Source organism: Callospermophilus lateralis (assembly GCF_048772815.1).
Source record: "Callospermophilus lateralis isolate mCalLat2 chromosome 11 unlocalized genomic scaffold, mCalLat2.hap1 SUPER_11_unloc_2, whole genome shotgun sequence".
Taxonomy (NCBI): domain Eukaryota; kingdom Metazoa; phylum Chordata; class Mammalia; order Rodentia; family Sciuridae; genus Callospermophilus; species Callospermophilus lateralis.
Window position 1 is genome coordinate 3,235,419 of NW_027510154.1, and position 17,810 is coordinate 3,253,228.

Genomic DNA, 17,810 nt, shown 5'->3' on the forward strand with positions numbered 1-17,810 from the left:
GGGGTCAGCATCCTCTCACACTCTAATAAGCCCAAGATCCTCTAGGGGCACCTGGTTGGCTTATTTGCTAGACCACTGAGTTCATAGACAGTCGTTCCATTCTCCTCCATCATGTGACTCTTTGATTCTGTAGTAAGAGATCGCCATCGTAGCATGCAAACATTTTTAGGCAGTTTTGTATGGTGGTCACAATTTGGCACAGGTCCAGGGCTCAGACCTTCTGGATATTCTGAGGATATAAAAACAAAACTGAGGCCTGGATGCCTGGCACAGGATTTGCTGGAGTCCATATGCTCCATGAGGACTTGGAGAAATCCCTTAGGAGAGTCAGTCTTGAGGGGTTGAGCACCCTATTGTTGGATGTGAAAATGCCTCATTGTTGATGTGAATTGTAAAAGGAAATTATAAAAGTGCTTAACATTAAGAAGATCAAATCTAACTGTGTGGCCTAAGGCTTGGGAGAGGTGACAGCCCTCAGAATTCTGTTCCCTGTTCCTTCTACCAAACCAGGCCACTCCTGGGAAAGGAATTCCTGATTATGAGCAGAGCAAGGGAGGAAGGTATTTTTTAGATCCTTTATTTGACTTTGGGCGTGGCCTTGAGGGTAAACCTATTTTCCTTGCTTGAATGCTGGGGTTGGAGAAGAAGCCTGGGTCGCTGGGATTGTGGCTCCAGCATAAAGTCAGGGAGACACAGAGGGGTGAGTCTCTTCCACTTGCTCCCTGTGTACCTGTGCCATGTTGTTGTGTTGAGGAGGTTGGGCCCCTGTGTTCAGGCAATCTGGCTGAGGGATTTGGGGCAAGTGATGATGGCACCTGGCAGAGCATGAGTGTATTCATCTGAAGAGAGGGATGAGAGTATGGAAACTGTGGTGAGGATTAGAGGAGAGGAGGATGCATAATAAGTATTTCACACAACCTGGCCCATAAACTGGCACTCTTAACTATTTTTCTATACTTGCAATTGCTTCTTTGTACTCTGCTCCAGGTTGCTGTGGCCATCATGGGGGATGTGGTCATCTTTTCTTCCCATCACCTCCCTCACCCATTCTGAGCCTCATCCGTCAGATTATAAATACTTGAGAATCAAGTAAATAAGACAAAACCAAAAATAGCACCTGAAGTTTGGCTGTGCTTACAGTTCCCTGAAGATGTGTTGGGTGGATTTTTAAGTCATCTGACACATCACATCTTTGTAGCCTATTGCTAACCCTTCACCATGAGGGGCATAAGGACCTCACAGTCCTTGTAGAGTCCTCCCCAGGGCCTGGAAAGGGTGTGGGACTCCAGCAGACAAAGTGGAGTATCTCTGCCAATCCAGAAAGAGAAATCATTTCAAACATTTATGATACGAGTAAAATTTTCCTTGACAAGCTTACCTGGAAATCTCTTAAACCATCTAGTTTCTGTTCTTCATTTATATACATAGGCAAAATGTTTTAGCCCAAATTAATAAACAAAAACCAAAGAGTATGAGACCTACATGGAAATGAAGAACTGTTGGGTTGTTAGGAAGGTTTGGAATCAATGAAAAAAAAAACTATATAAAAATGGAACAGAAATAAAACTAGGAGAAAATATGAGTGTTGATTTTGCCCTAAGCAAGAGAAATAATATTATATATATAAAATGACAGAAAGTATTTGGAAAAAATACTGAAAGGAAATCTAAGGTGTTATTTTATCGTTATAAATTAATGGTGCTGTTTTTTTCCTACACCCCTTTTGGGTTATTATGCATGAGTATTTTAAGTAAAGGAAAATAAATGGATTTACCAAACTCCAAACTTGCAGAGGTTTCTTGAGGAACTCTGAACTTTGGCAGAGTGAGTCCCTGTGTAAGATTCTAGAGGCAATTCTGCTCTTCTATTGGGGAAGTTGATAAGAGAGAAAATATGGGATGTATTAAACAAATTCCCAGTACCTTCTTCCTGATACACTAGTCAAAATGATTTTTAGTGCAAAGAGTTGTATCCCCCAAAAAGGAAGTTGTGTTCTGTCACATCACTTCCATTTCAAAGCAGTGGGTCATAAACCTGAATAGTAGCACTTACAATACTTAAGGTGTATCTTGTGGGAAGGGGAGTGAGTGGATCCTTAGACCAAAAAAGTAAAGGAAAACTTTCAAACTCCTCACAGTGATGCCCTTTGAGCTTTTTTATAGCAGGAAGATGTTAGCTCTTTCTCTCAGCATCTATCTGTAGGTCCTCAGCTAACAGAAAAGGGGTTAGGCTTCCAGTTCAAGGAAGAAGATGGTCTCCTCTTCCCACATTAAAAAAAGGTAGGAGGCTGAGACAGGAGGATTGTGAGCTCAATGTCAGCCTCAGCAAGGTGAGGTGCTTAGCAACTCAGTGAGACCTTGTCTCTAAATAAAATACAAAATAGAGCCCAGCCCTGGCCAAGGGAACTTTTTGCAGGGGTAGAATTGCGCTCTATCTGGCATGCATGATTCTGTAGCTGTCAGCATCTTGAGGCATTAAGTACTTAGGAAGTGGGGCTACTGTGATTGGAGAGATGAATTTTTATTTTTTTTATTTTCTAAGGATTTGAAGTAGCCCCAGATGGCCAGTGATTACTTTGTGGGCAGGGCAGTAGTTAAAGCATCTTCACTGCCTTTCTTCTCTGCCTTCCCATCTAGAGAGGGAGCTGGTGAGGGGAAGGGCTGGTGAGGGGAAGGTGACTTTCTACTTCTCCTTTTAAAGACTCTTCATCTCTAAAGATTGCTTTGTCACTTTGAACAGCTGCTGCAACTTCCTTTATGGGGGAATAAAACTGTTTGTGCTAAAGATCATTGACTAGTGTGTCAGGAAGAAGGTGCTAGGAATTTGTTTAATACATCCCATATTTTCTCTCTTATCAACTTCCCCAATAGAAGAGCAGAACTGCCTCTAGATAGATATCTCTAGAAACCCTATTTGCATATTAAAATACTTGACCTCTGTTAGAGGAAGTTGGCCCTTGTACACTGGTGATCTCCTTTGGTGAGAGACCCCAGTCCTATCTTAGCACTTGTCCTTGAGAATGTTTTGGTTTAGAGGTAGAAGGTTCAGTATCAGCTGTGTTATCAGACAGAGGGACAGAATACACCTAGGGAGCCCAGTTAGAACTCTCCCCTCCTAGGTTGGGCTGGCTTTGCCTTCCAGCTGCCTTCTGCTGACCACACCCCAGGCATCAGAGAGCCAATCAGGACTCTGAATCTTTCCTCAACCTTTCAGTTTCTAAGTAAATGCAAACAATTTTCTGTGGTTTAAACCACAGCAGAATGTCTGCTACGGTAGGTCTTGGGAGGAGGGTGAATGGATTTTGCATTTTTAACAGGTTTCCAGGTGATGGTGGAGGTGGTGCTGCTGGCCCAGGACTATTCTTTGAAAATCTTTAGTAGAATTTTTACTTCTTTCTGGAAAGGAAAAGATAGTTGTTCTTTTCCTCTTTCCCCTCCCCCACTTAGCTTTTCATTTTTGCCACCTGGTTAACCTTGCACTTGGAATGTGTTCAGCCTCTTGCTTATATTTTGTTTTCCAAACCTCTGGCCTCATCCTCTCAGCATCTGGAGGGTCACCAACTTCTCTTTGAGGGTGCTGAATGGCCAAGAAGGACGTCATGGTGCTTTCTTGGGACTGATTGAAAACCTGGCTCATTGTGAATGCAGCTTTCTCTAGGGCTGAGGAGCTGTGGGTCCTGCTCAGTGTAATCACAGTTGTGAGAGTGCCCATCCACAAAACCCTATTCTTTGTTGCTCTTCAGAGAGAACTTAGTCTTCCATTTTTTTAAAGAGAGAGTGAGAGAGGAGAGAGAGTGAGAGAGGAGAGAGAGAGAAATTTAATATTTATTTTTTAGTTATCGGCGGACACATCTTTGTTTGTACACGGTGCTGAGAATCGAACCCAGGCCGCATGCATGCCAGGCGAGCGCGCTACCACTTGAGCCACATCCCCAGCCCAGTCTTCCATTTTTGAAAGTAGAAAACAAAGATAACTTCTTTGGATTGCTCCTAGGTGATTAGTTTTCTAGAATAGAGGATAAAATAGAAAAATGTTACTCATTTTTGCCAAGTTGGTTCAGAGAATGCCAACACAGAATGTTCCACCACTCCCCCAATCACAAGAAACAGGGATGATGAAGTACTACTTGATGGTGAGGTGAACTTTCCTTTCTGGTAAGATAATTGGCTAGGCATTTGTGTCTGGGGGGTCTGCCAGGGCCACCAAAGGATGTCCTATTTGTAGGGTGTGCGTGGACTTTCTGATAACTTTGGCCACGATTTTCCCCTTCCTCTCAGGGTTATTTTGACAGATGTTTAGATAAATGGTCTAAATGTAGGACAGCTTTTAATGAGTACTAACTAGTATTATATGAACTGACTCTTTTAATCATTTGAGGAACTGTTTGTGGGCAGTCCAGTTACATTCCCATTTCTTCGATGAAAAGCAAATGAAGACTCAGAGGGTAGGAAGAGGATCTGGTACAAATTCAACTAATTCATTTGTGAGCCCAAGGTCTTAATTTCTGTGCCATTCTGCCTGCTCATCTTCCTGTATCATGTGTCCTTAGCTATTTGACCACATTGCTGAATGCCTGGCCAACTTCATGGATAAGCTCCAAATCAAAGACAGGAAGCTCCCATTGGGCTTTACCTTCTCATTCCCCTGCCACCAGACTAAGCTAGATGAAGTAAGATGGGTTCTTCAGAAGACTTGCTGCATTGCTTCACTCCTGGGGCTGGGAGGACTGGGAAGAACTCTCTGGTGGCCATCTGTTGCTGTGGTATTGGCAGTATCACTGAAGGATTTTATAGCTAAAGATTCAGTATTGAGAGTTCTGGGCTCCAGGTGACTGTGCATGTGTGGAGGTGTTGAGGGGTGAAAAAGTATTGAGGAGGTGGGTGCTCTTTGTTACTCTGCATTTCACACCTATTGCACAGTGTCCCAATTCCACCCATGGTGACAGGAATGAGAAGCTAGGAACTCTTTTGATCCTGAGTGTTTTGATGAAAGGTCTTGAAAGAAGGATGCTTCATGAGTTAATGATTCAAGGATATACATATCTTATTTTGGCAAGTCTATAGCTTGCTCCTTCTGTTTCTTAGAGGCGGTAAATCATGAAGGCATCACTCATTTGATCTCCTTTCCTGAACCTGGGAGGAGCCTGAGTTTCTTTTTCCTCCACTAGTCAGGAGACAGTCTACAAATTCAATGATGACTTTAGCTGGGCATCAGAGAGCTCTACTAATGATGCTTGGCAAAATGTGTTTTAATTGTAGAAAATCAATATTCATTCCTTGGTTATTTTGTAGCAGAGTTTCCTGGTCTCATGGACCAAGGGCTTCAAGTCCAGTGGTGTGAAAGGCAAATACGTGGTGGCTCTGATCTGGAAGGCCATCCAGCGGAGAGGGGTGAGTGTGGAGTGGTGGGACCTCGAGTGTGCAGGCCCTTTGGGATTCACTCTGAAGTCTGTGCACAAACTCAGCCTGAGAAGCTTTTGTCGAGCTTAAGGGGAGGTATTCTTCTTCTCTGCTATTACCCAGTAATTTTATATATGATCAGATGCCTTTAGGGTTTTGAGATTAACGTGGTGGAAAGTAATCTTAGTCTTGGTGCAAGAAAAACCCTTCAGTCCTGAAGAAGACTTCATATCATTTCAAGTAACGAAGTTGGCATGAGGGTGACATGATGGTAGAATGGGGCAGAGAGTGGACAAGATAAAGTTCTGTCATAGGAGTGGGAGTGAGAGAGAGAAAAAGAGAAAGGGAGTGAGGGAGAGAAAAGGAAGAAGAGGGAGGTGAGAGGGAGAAGAAAGAGAAGTAGAAGAAGCCAACAAGATTGACTTTTCTTAGTGCAGTAATGGCTACAAATTAGACCACAGGGCTGGTGTCAGGAAAATTGTTCTCCACAATGAGAACAAGCAGGGTGGGAGTGAGTTGCCCGATATTCACTTGGGTGTGTATCTAGCTTTCCAGCTTGAACCTTCCTTGGCTCTGAGTTGGGTTAGTAAGCCTGTTGCACTTGAGCTGTGTGTCTTGCTGCTCTTTTTTCATCTTCACATCCTGTATCCATCCCTTCTGTGATGGTGAAGGTCAGAACCCTCCATTTCATTCCTACAGGACTTTGATATTGATATTGTGGCTGTGGTGAATGACACGGTTGGGACCATGATGACTTGTGGTTATGATGACCTGACTGTGAGATTGGTCTCATTGTGGGTGAGTGAGCTCTGGGTGTGAGAGCCAGATGTGCAGTTGGGGGAGTAGGCTGAAAAGAAGGGAGTGACCTGTAGACTGGGTTATATTTGAAGATAATGATGTAGTTGCTTTGGAGGGCCAAGCCAAGGCTTGTGGAGCTGGGGATAGTAGAGTTCTGGATCATATATTGGATAGCCCAGGAGTCTGCAGGAAGGGATCCTAATATGGAGCAACCTTGGACAGTAGTGTGAGAGGAAGATGGGGGCAGGGGAGGGACGTGTAGGGATGTGCTTGAGCAGTTCCTTGCTTTGGTCAGGCACTGGCAGCAATGCCTGCGACATGGAGGAAATGCGCCACATCGACATTGTGGAGTGCGATGAGGGGCGGATGTGTATCAACATGGAGTGGGGGGCCTTTGGGGACGATGGCACGCTCAATGACATCTGCACGGAGTTTGACCGAGAGATCGACATGGGCTTGCTGAACCCTGGGAAGCAACTGTGAGTTGGCCTTTGGGTGGTGGGGTTGGGGGGTGTGTTGGGAACTGAGGTTGGGGCTGCTCAGGGACAGGGGATTTGTTTTCAGGTCATCTCTATAGTCTTATTTGTCCCCCAAAGTTTGCCAAGGCACCCACCAATTATGGGAACATTTGGGAATATAAATTGCTGAGAGGGATCTAAAACCAGCGCGAGTGATAAACCCCATCATCCTTCAGCACATTCACTTTGGAAGGCCATATCCTAGTTCTTGAAAGCCCCTTAGTAGCTATCAACCACTGCACCCCACAAAGGACCAGGTTATATCATATGGCTGCTCACTGCCAACCCACAGAGTCCCAGCGCCTCTTGCTTCAGCTGCAGACTGACTAAGGCTTATGGAAAAGCTGGCTTCTCAGAAGCCTTTTTGGGCTCCACCCTGGGTCTGTGGCCCATCCATAATCTCGAAGTAGATCGGATAAAAGGCCCCAGCATTTTGTGACCTGAATGTTCTACACTCCATCCAGGCCAGACTTGGTTTTATGTTACTTTCGACTCTTACACAACGTTATTTCATTCTCACATTTGCCAAATGTCTCTGAAGATATTGAGACAGGATTGCTGCAAGCACTAAACATAGTTACAAAACATTTTGAGCAACGCAGCATCTCTCTGGTCTTCTTGGTGTTGGGACTGTTTTGGGAAGTCTTTTCGCACAGATCTCTACTTAGAAAGGAAAACTAGCCCTATAAACCAGGTCAGTGGTGGGCAGCCTTTTGCTTTACTGGGGAGTCCTTTCTTCCTCAAAGCTTGGTTTCATTAAGTCATAAGCTTTCTTTTACATGTTGGAATGTGAGTCCATTTACCTGAACTTAGGAACATACTGGTTGTGTCTGCCATAGGTGACCAGAGGTTTATGAGCTCATAAGTCACTCACTCAATGCCTGCCTCCATTAATGAGACACACCCATGTCATTCCAAAGAGCCCTGTACCCTTTGAAGTATCAAAAGAAAAAATTGCCAGCCAGATCTTGACAGCATATTCCTGGTATATCCATAAAAAAAAAGATTGGGGAATCATCTTTCAAATTGTCAGCTGAGGAAGCCCCAAAATCATGAGTGATGACATCACATTGTAGAGACCCGCTTGCCCTGGGGGTGTTTCCCTTAGCTCCCATAAAACTAGATTCACATGTGAAGATGTGGAATCCTCACTGTTGAAGCCAGGTTACTCCCAAGGCATGTGCCCATGTTGGTACTTTGACATTTTCAATGTGCCTTGTGCTCAGAACAAATGCTGCCACCTGTCCCTTAGCTCCAATGCTTCCTGACTTGGCCTGAGTTGTCTCTTTGTAGGTAATGTCCAACTCCCTTCCACACCCCTGCTCTGGGCCTCCTTGTCACTGAAGCCAGTCCTAGACAGTACCAGTAGCCCTAGGAGCCTCCTCTCTCTAAGACCCAGAGGCTTTCTGAGAGACCAATGGGTCTTCTTTGCCCAAAAGAGATTGAATTTCCTCTGCCACATAGTTATCGCCAGAAAGACTTCTAAAGAAAACAGTGTCACCTAGTGCTGCAAAATTAAATTACCAAACTGCCTCAGGTTGGGAGCTGATCTCTGCCTTTCTAAAACATGTTTCTTCTATCACCAGCCTGCTCAGAAACTTCCATTGTGTTTTCCCCCAGACTCTTTGAGATCTGTTCCAACTTGGTCTTGTAACCTTGCCTCACTATCTTCCTGCACCAACTTGTCCCACAACCCCACCATTTTCTCAGGAATCCATAAATTGCCTGTAAGAGGCTTGTGCCCTATATTTAATCAGGTTGAAATTTTTTTTCTCTTGAAAAAAAATATTGGGACTCTACATGAGATTTTATTTCAAAGAAGTATTTTTTTTTTGGAGAAAAGAAATTTTAAAAAACATTCTCCTACACAAAATTAAATCACCTAAAATTCAGTCTGTTCCAGAATGTTCTATACTCCCTGGTTGTTTCATCTGTTTAAGTCCTGTTTTTCCCCATTGTTCAAGACTCACCAGCCTGAGGGTCAGTCCCAATCCCACACTTCCTGCAGCCCCCCAGCTGTCATGTCGACACACACCTGACTAAGTTAATCCTTAATCATGTTGACCTCTAAAGCATGCTGGATCTTACATATTTGTGTCTTGCCTCCCTAGGAAAGTTGTGCATTCATGAACGGTGAGGGGGTATTATTGCTTTGATCTATATTTCCCTGCAGGTTTGAGAAGACGATCAGTGGGGTGTACATGGGGGAGCTGGTAAGGCTCATCCTGGTGAAGATGGCCAAGGTAGAGCTGCTGTTCCAGGGGAAGCTCAGCCCAGAACTGCTTACCACAGGCAGCTTTGAAACCAAAGATGTCTCAGATATTGAAGAGTAAGTTTCTGGTCCCAATGCCTCTCCCCATAACCGAGTGTCTGGTATGGGGAGAGGCATTTGGGGAACATGGATGGGGCATTGGCTTTTGACTTTTTGAGCAGGAGGTCCACATGATTGTCTTTTTTTGGGGGAGGGTGGTACTGGGGATTGAACTCAGGGGTTCTTAACCACTGAGCCAGATCCCTAGCTCTTTTTAAAATATTTTGTTTAGAGATAAGGTCTCACTGAGTTGCTTAGAGCCTCACTAAGTTGCTCAGGCTGGCTTTGAACTCATGATCCTTCTGCCTCAGGCTCTCAAGCTGCTGAGATTATAGGCATGTGCCATGTCACCTGGCCACAAGAGGGTCTTGAAGGTGGCCCATGGTGGGCCTGTGAATTCACTCTACTTACTTGTCTGTGCTCCTGTGGATTTTGAGGGTGATGCTACCAAAGTGACTCAGGGTTCTGGGAACAGTTGGCCTGCGCATGCAGGGACTTGGGCTGTTGCACTGGGTTAAATCCTGGATGCATTAACGGGGGCACCTTAACACTTGTTTGCATCTATCTCCTTGTTCTTCTCCTGAATTTCTGACATTTCTTTTCTAATCAGCAGTTCTCAAAAGGGACTACCCTGAGCCCTACTTCAAAACAGAAAAATAGGTGCTTGGATGCCCACAGATATATTCAACCACTCATAGTCCAGCCGGGGAGTGGGAGTGAGGATGGCCCATAGTATCCTGATAGCTGGGGCTAGTTTTCCATTCTTGCTATTTCCTCGTGTGAATAGAGGGGGTCCTATTAGTTGAGGAACCAGGTAGAGAGAGGAGGTGATTTCAGTGCCAAAAGGAGCAGTGAAAGCATTCCAAGGACTTTGTTCTGAGTGGAACCTTTAAACAGTGGCTAAAGTTGCTACACCCCAAGGGGATGGTAGTACTCAATCTAGTAAGGCATTTGGTTCCCCTGAGAAGGGCACTTACGGTGTCAAATCACCTACCCTTTCCCACCATCTTCAGACACAGACAAACTCTGGCTGCTTTAGAGAGAACAAATGGGCACCACAGCTGGATTCACATGTTTAGAGGTGACTCTTTATAGAAGCAGAGATTCTGTCTGTTTACCCTAAGACAAGCAAACTGCAAATGCAAAGAGTGCAGAAGGTCCATGAACCAGGTCTTATCTTCATATTAGCGCACAGAAAAGAAATACAGTTTTTTCTTACTGGGGGAAAAATGAGCCAGGGTAGCACTGTATGTGAGTGTGTGTGAGTGAGTGTGAGAGTGTGTGTGTGTGTGTGTGTGTGTGTGTGTGTGTGTGTGTATGTGATGTCTGGGAAAGATACCTCAGGGTGGTGATGTTGCATTGTATTCCCTCCTTGTTGTCCCGGCCCTGCTCACAAACAGGTAGCAAGGTCATAAGATATTCTGTCCTCACTGATAGATGGGGTTAGCTGAAGCTGATGGGCTTCCTTGCCAACCCATACCCTCCTCCTGTTGGCCACAGTGGGTCAGACAAGTGCCCACACACTATCTTTCTCATTCCCAGTGATAAGGATGGCATCCGGAAGGCCTACCAGGTGCTCATGCGGCTGGGTCTGAATCCATTCCAGGAGGACTGTGTGGCCACTCACCAGATCTGCCAGATTGTGTCCACACGCTCAGCCAAACTGTGTGCAGCCACCCTGGCTGCTGTGCTGCGGCGTATCAAGGAGAGCAAGGGCGAGGATAGGCTGTTCTCCACCATTGGGGTTGATGGCTCCGTCTGCAAGAAACACCTTCAGTTAGTCAGCATGTCGGGCCCAGGAGTTAAGGAGGTCCCAGAGTACCTGGGACCTGGTGACTCCATAGGGCAGCTCTGTTTTTCATCCCAAGGTGTTGGGGGGTCTTTGTAGAATTATAGTTCCCAACAGAGCAAGCGGCTACTGGAGGATGTCATTCCTGGTGTGGGTGGAGGTGATTTCTCAAGGCTGCTGATGACTCAGAGCTTCCCTGGCTGCTGGGTACTCTTCTTGGCCACCCTCTTATTTATAAGACAGAGTTTCAGTCTTTACTCTTATGATTCTTGGTGGTTCTTATTTCTATGTATTCTGCCAGGGACCACCTCAGCACTTGGGGTTACCAGCCTCTGATTTGGGTATTGAATTGATGCCACGCTGCATGTTTTGATCCCTTGGGTTATATATATCCAGACATTCAAGTTTCAGTTGGGACCTGGAAGATGCCTCTTGTTGCACTCACTTAATTTCTCCTAACATGAGTGCCAGGTCAATATGGCATCATTAACTGAGCTGGTCACTGTGGAAGGTCTCAGCTCTGAGGTCCCCTAATCTCCTAGCTCAGTGCTTCCCAAACTTTAGTTAATGTGCACATGAATCACATGGGGATCTTAAGAGGCAGATTCTGGTTCAGAAGTCTGAGGTGAGCCTGAGATCCTGCATCTCACAGCCTCCAGTGAGGCAGTTGGCTCATGGACCACACTTGGAGTAGGAGAGCAATACCTCAAAGCAGTCATCACCTGGAGAGTTTGTTGCCAAACATAACATGTTATCTTTAGCTGTTCCGATACCTTGAGATGGTTGGCAGAAATTGGCAAAAAAGAGGCGAAAGTGCAGAAGAAGTGACATATTCAAATAAAATGAGTTATGGAACATGAAAAATGGGTAATGTTAGAGCCACCTGGTTCTATTAGACTGCAGAGGCTGATTGCAATCTCCTGGGCAGAGGAGATTTCTTGTGACTGCACGTAGGGAACAGTGTTTTGGTAGAAGTGTCCTTTCCTTTCATTGGGGATAAACCCCACCAGGGCGGTGATCTGATTTTTTATGCAGGGATTCCTAAGATGGGAAAGAGTGGAGGGAGAAGGCTGAGGGCAGCCTCTGCTCTTGCAGGCCCAACTTTTGGGCTGAAGCAGTGAGTCACTGTGCAACCATTTATACCACTGACCTTAACTGTGGACACCTGTCTCTTATCTCACCTGGGTGGCTACAGTTTTGCCAAGCGTCTTCACAAGGTTGTACATTGGCTGGTGCCTGACTGGGACATTTGCTTCCTCCGCTCTGAGGATGGCAGCGGCAAAGGGGAAGCCATGGTGACCGCAGTGGCTTACCAGGTGGCTGATCAACAAAGAGCCCGCCAGAAGACCCTGGAGCCTCTAAAACTGAGCCATGAGCAGTTGTTGGAGGTCAAAAGGAGGATGAAGCTTGAAATGGAGTGAGGTCTGAACAAGGAGACACACTCCATCACCCCTGTGAAGATGCTGCCCACCTATGTGTGTGCTACCCCCGATGGCACAGGTATGCAGCAGAGATGCTCACCTGGCAGGCCTTTGTCCTAGCATTGATGCTTGGGGAGCTCCGTTAGCATTAGCCTTGGACATTTGAACTGCCACCTGTTTTTGAAGCTATATTCCTATAATACTAGAGTCAACCAGACATATCTCAGCTAAAATCAAACAGTACTTACTGGTACCTACTATGTATCAACACATTTAATGCCTATTAATTCCTTTAATATTTGTTAGCTATTAAAGATTAGTAGTTACTTTTTTGTATTAACAAACTGCTGTATGTGGCAAAAAACAGAGGCCTGAGAAGTTAAGAAACTTGCCCAAGTTCACACTACTAGCAAATGTCAGAGCTGGGATTCAAATCCAGGAATTTAGGTACCAGAGCCACTGCTCACAACCATCACTTGGTCTGGGTCAAGGGTCAGTATACTGTACTACCTGGGCCAGGTTTGGCCTATGCCTGATTTTGTGAATAAAGTTTTATCAGCACACAACTATGCCCATTGGTTTGTACAGCATTCATGACTGATTTGTACTACCCCGGCAGAGTTGAGTGTTTGCAGTAAGACTATGGGGTCTACGAAGCTTAAAATGTTTCCTGTCTGTCCCTTTACAGAAAAAGGTCACTATAAACCCTCTTGTAGGTCTTGCAACCTAATAAATGGAGGTCTTTTCCCAATTCAGAGAAAATGATTGCTGAGCAGGCCAATGTAGCAGTTAGTATAGTTTCCAGAGACTAGGGTTTGATCCCTGCTCCCTTTTTCTACTGATGTGATTCTACATAAGTAATGTTGTCCAGCTCAGCCAGATTTTGATCATCCATAAGAAAGGAATGAACTGTATCCCTTAGGATGGCCTAAGTGTTGGATGGGGACTGTGTGTGAGGCTTATGGCACACTGAAATTGCCTAATGGTGGAAGTTTTTCTCATTTTAAAAGATTTTCCTTCTAATTCTTTTAAAGAATTACACTCTCTTTTTCCTTCTCTAGTCTGGAATCTAACCAAAGGTGGTATTTGATTTGGCACAAATAGCATATTTAGATAGTTTTAAATGTACTATATCAGCATCCCCAGAGCTCTGTAGTGCTCACTTTGACTTCTGGGCCCCCAACATGTGGACTCATTTGAGAGTCACTAAGGACCCAGCAGAGATCATTTTTCTTCATCATTAAATAGAGCTCACACTCCATCATCCCCTGAGGCTGCTGAATCTGTAGAGTGGCCCCCTGTCAGGGGAAGGTACATAAACTGTCACTCTTTGTCACCCCAGCTCATTTCCTCCTTGGATTTGTTTTCCAGAGAAAGGGGACTTCTTGGCCTTGGACCTTGGAGGAACCAATTTCCAGGTCCTGATGGTGCATTTGCAAAATGGGAAGCAGCGAGGAGTAGAGATGCACAGCAAGATCTACTCCATCCCACAGGAGGTCATGCATGGCACAGGCGATGAGATGAGCAGCATGGGGCCTCCAGGAGGGCCCAGGAAGCTTCTTGCTTTCAATGACAGCTCTTTCCTTGTTTACCCATGGACCTGGAGAAGGTTTGTGGGCCCCAGGCCCAGGCTGCTCTCTGGGTTTGTGCCTGAGCTTTCATTTCTTCTGGATGGAAACCTTGAGCTCCTGCTGAGGCCTTGTTGGGGGCAGCCCATCTAGGCCAGGGCCTCTTTCTTAGTGCTCCAATTTCTCCCCACAGCTCTTTGACCACATCGTCCAGTGCATCACTGACTTCCTGGAGTACATGGGCATGAAGGGTGTGTCTCTGCCTCTGGGTTTCACCTTCTCCTTCCCCTGCCAGCAGAACAGCTTGGATGAGGTAACAGTGCCTTCCCACAGGGCTCTCCTATGGGCTTTATTGACCTTAATGAGTGAAAGGAGGGCACTAGTGACCCTTGGGGAGGATGGGCCTATTGATAAGAATAAGATGGTTGAGGCTGGTGGAGGTTAAGTGGGTTAGTTAGGATCCAACTTTCTTTGGAAGAATGATGATGGTGATGCTATAACAAAACATTAAACTCACATATTTTAAGCACTTATTTGTATGCCACATAATACATTTACCTTCCTATGTGCATTATCTCATTCAATCCTCACAGCAACCATCTATGTTAAGTGTTCATATGCCCAATTTTCAGTACAGGAGATAAGGTCTACAAACGTACTTGGTGCCTTGCTTTAGGTCATCTAGCTTGGGAGTAGCCAAGCCACTATTTGAATTCTGTTTTTCTGATGTCTTGAGACCGTGAGCTCAAATTCTCTCTCCTGCTCCTGAGGCTCTTACAGGCTCAGGCATTTTTATTTTGTCTCCTGTAAATGTGGGAGCTCTGGTCTTTCTAGACTCACCTTTGCCTCTCATTCCTGTTCAACTTGCCTTGGGTGAATGAAAGAGGGATTGAAGATCTGGTGTTCCCAGATGTTCTGGACAGGAGTACATAAAGAGATGGAGGACAGCTGAGTAGGCAATGCTGGGATCTGGGCTGATGGCTTCGATATTAGAGTATTTTTTTGAACAGTGGTTCCTCTCTGACTTAGCCAGTCATGTAGAAACCTGCATGCATGCTGCAGGGTTATGGTGCTGTGGATGCAGTTTCCAGGTGCAAAAGGATGGTTCCTGCCTTAGATGCTTCCAAACTGGGCTGTTGAAGCAAGTTCAGAAAAGTAAGAGCTGCTGTTTGGACCATGGCAATGAGATACTACAGCCCTGAAGACACACAGTGAGGTGATGATCTGAGTGCAGTCCTGGAGGAGGTGAGGAGTACTTGGAGCAAATTAGAAGAATGACTTGATGGGGAGAGGTTTTACTTATTTATTTGTAATTTTTTGAGAATTATAATATCTATATTATATAGAAAAGAAGAAAAAATGATTAATAGAAAAGTAAAAATAACATTCCAACAAAGTCCTTCCAGACTTTTCCTGCAAATTTTTATTTTATTTTATTTTAAACAGACACTATCTTTTCATACCAACATGTATTTATATATTTTATTGGGTATGATAACTGTTTCTATCTGAATAGAAGTAGTCTATCTGAATAGAACAGTCATCCTGCTGGATCTTAATCTGTATGTTCCAATTTTCTGTAAGGAGCACATGTTATGTCTAGGATCATAAAAATGAACAGCAAATAAAGGGAAAGACAATTCTATCTGTTAGCCGATGAAGTTATCCTGATGATGGGGTATTAGCAGGTGCTCAGGAGGCCTGAGGGCCTGTGGCTGTGCTTACTCACCACTGGCCTTGGACAAGTCTCCCCAGCTGTTGGGGCCTGTTCGTGTCTTTTTATAAGGATTACCTGAAGTGATGTTACTTGAACATTCTATAAATTTTAAAGCGCCGAACTTTTGCCAGAGATATGAAGCTAATGTGCAGATGAGAGAGATGGGTGGAGGTGAGCACACCCTTGTCTGGATGTGAGTGTGTAAACCAAGGCTCCACAGGGATGCGCTATGTTCTTCTGAGTCTCTTGGGATCTGATCATGGTATGACACATCCAGGTGGATGAGATGCCAAGGTGATGGGCATGAACCACCAAGCAAGGCCTGGGGACACCATGCAAGTGGGCAGTAGTAAACACACAGTCCACTGGTGGGTGCAGCCTCTTGGGAAATGGATCTGGGAGTGCTGACACTGGTTCCTGGTGTTCGGCAGCACAGAGGGCTCCAGTGAACAAAGATTTCTCGCACGTGCAAAGCCACCGGGCATCTACTTCCAGATGGCCCTGTGACATGGTCAAGGGCCACATTAAAGATGGGCCCACAGAGGACTCTGAGAATCCTTAGAGAACTTTCTCACTGAGAAATGTGGAGGAGTGTAAGGCCTAGACACTTCCCCAGCTGTGGCCAGGTGCTCGTTCACTGGATGCGGAAGTATGAAAAATTAAGAGATGTACTGGCCCTTCTGATTTAAGTGAAGGACAGGGACAGGGCAAAACTGCTTTGCCCAGTGAAGGAAACATGTGTTGGGACATTTGCACAGTGCTTATGAGCCATTAATTGGAGTCAGCAGGTCTGGAGGTGAGTCCTGCTCCTAGCTTCAAACTAGGCCTAGGTAAGTCACCTGGGTGCCTGGGTTACCTGTAAAAGGTGGGTGTGATCACGATAAATGTTCTCCAAAGATGGCTATGGGGATTAAATGGTATAGCATAAGTCATGCACCAGCATTGGTGCACAGGAAGTACTCAGTAAATCCAAGCAACAACCTTAGGAACAACCTTAGGTTGAGTATCACTGGTAGGTGAGATGGCTAGTTACTCCAGGGAATCTGTCTAGTTTAAGAGGTTGAGAGCCCAGAAATGACACAGCAGCCCTTCTTTGAGGTCTTCTCTGTGCTTTTTAGAGTATCCTCCTTAAGTGGACCAAAGGCTTCAAGGCATCTGGATGCGAGGGTGAGGACATGGTCACCCTGCTGAAGGAAGCGATCCACAGGCGAGAGGTAAAGGAGACCCATGACTTGATTCCTTGATGCCTGAAGTGATCTGTGAGGGGCAACATTGAGTGCAGTTGCTTTGGCTGCCAGGAAAATTGATGTAATCATTCAGCTCACAATGGTTGAGTGTCCACTGTGCATAAAGCTCTGTTCTGGGTGTGGGGATTCAGGAATGACAGCAAAACAAAACAAAACAAAAGAGCGTTTGTTCTCAAACATAAACCCATAATCCAATGGCAACTGTTATTAAGGGCTAAGATAAATGAAGTTGGACAAGGAGAGCAGATAAAGTGAGCAGGGAAGTGGCAATCTAAATAGCAGCACAACTAGGGAAGTCTTCATGCAAGCCTTGAGTGAGCCTTGCATGAAATAAGGGAGTGAGTCACAGCATTTGAGATGTATTTTATATACATGTAAGTGTCCTTGCAAATGTCTGAAGGGAGAATGTTGGGGTTCACTTGTGGACTAGGCATCTGCTTCTGCCTTCTTAGGAGTTTGATCTGGATGTGGTGGCTGTGGTTAATGACACAGTTGGAACTATGATGACCTGTGGCTATGAAGACCCTCACTGTGAAGTTAGCCTCATTGTTGGTATGGTTATCAACCATCCTCCCCACAGGGGTGGGGGGCAAAGCCTTGGATGGGTGGGAGGCTTGAGCTGAGTGAGACCTGGTGTCCCTGTGATTGGCAGGCATGGGTAGCAATGCCTGCTACATGGAGGAGATGTGCAACGTGGAGCTGGTGGATGGAGAAGAGGGGCGGATGTGCATCAACATGGAGTTGGGGGGCTTCAGGGTCAATGGATGCCTGGACGACTTCCACACAGAATTTGACAAGGCTGTGGATAATCTTTTGCTCAACCTGGGCAAACAGAGGTAGGCACCCAACTGGGTGAGGGCCTTATATCCCAGAATGGACAGCAATGAGTGATCGGAGTCTCCACCATAGCATTTGCAAGGAAGCTGTTTGTATATCATTTTTAAAAAAATAGCATTACTTCCATAGTTAAAGAGGAGAGTTGACCAGTAGTTTACAGTTTGGGATTGATCAAGGAGTTTGATGGTAACCAGTGCTATAATCA

At 45.3% G+C, this 17,810-nt stretch overlaps 1 pseudogene; it reads left to right on the forward strand.

Moving 5' to 3' along the window:
• The first annotated feature begins 4,555 nt into the window (after positions 1–4,555).
• LOC143387424 (hexokinase-2-like) lies at positions 4,556–17,608 on the forward strand (annotated as a pseudogene).
• The last annotated feature ends 202 nt before the right edge of the window (positions 17,609–17,810 follow it).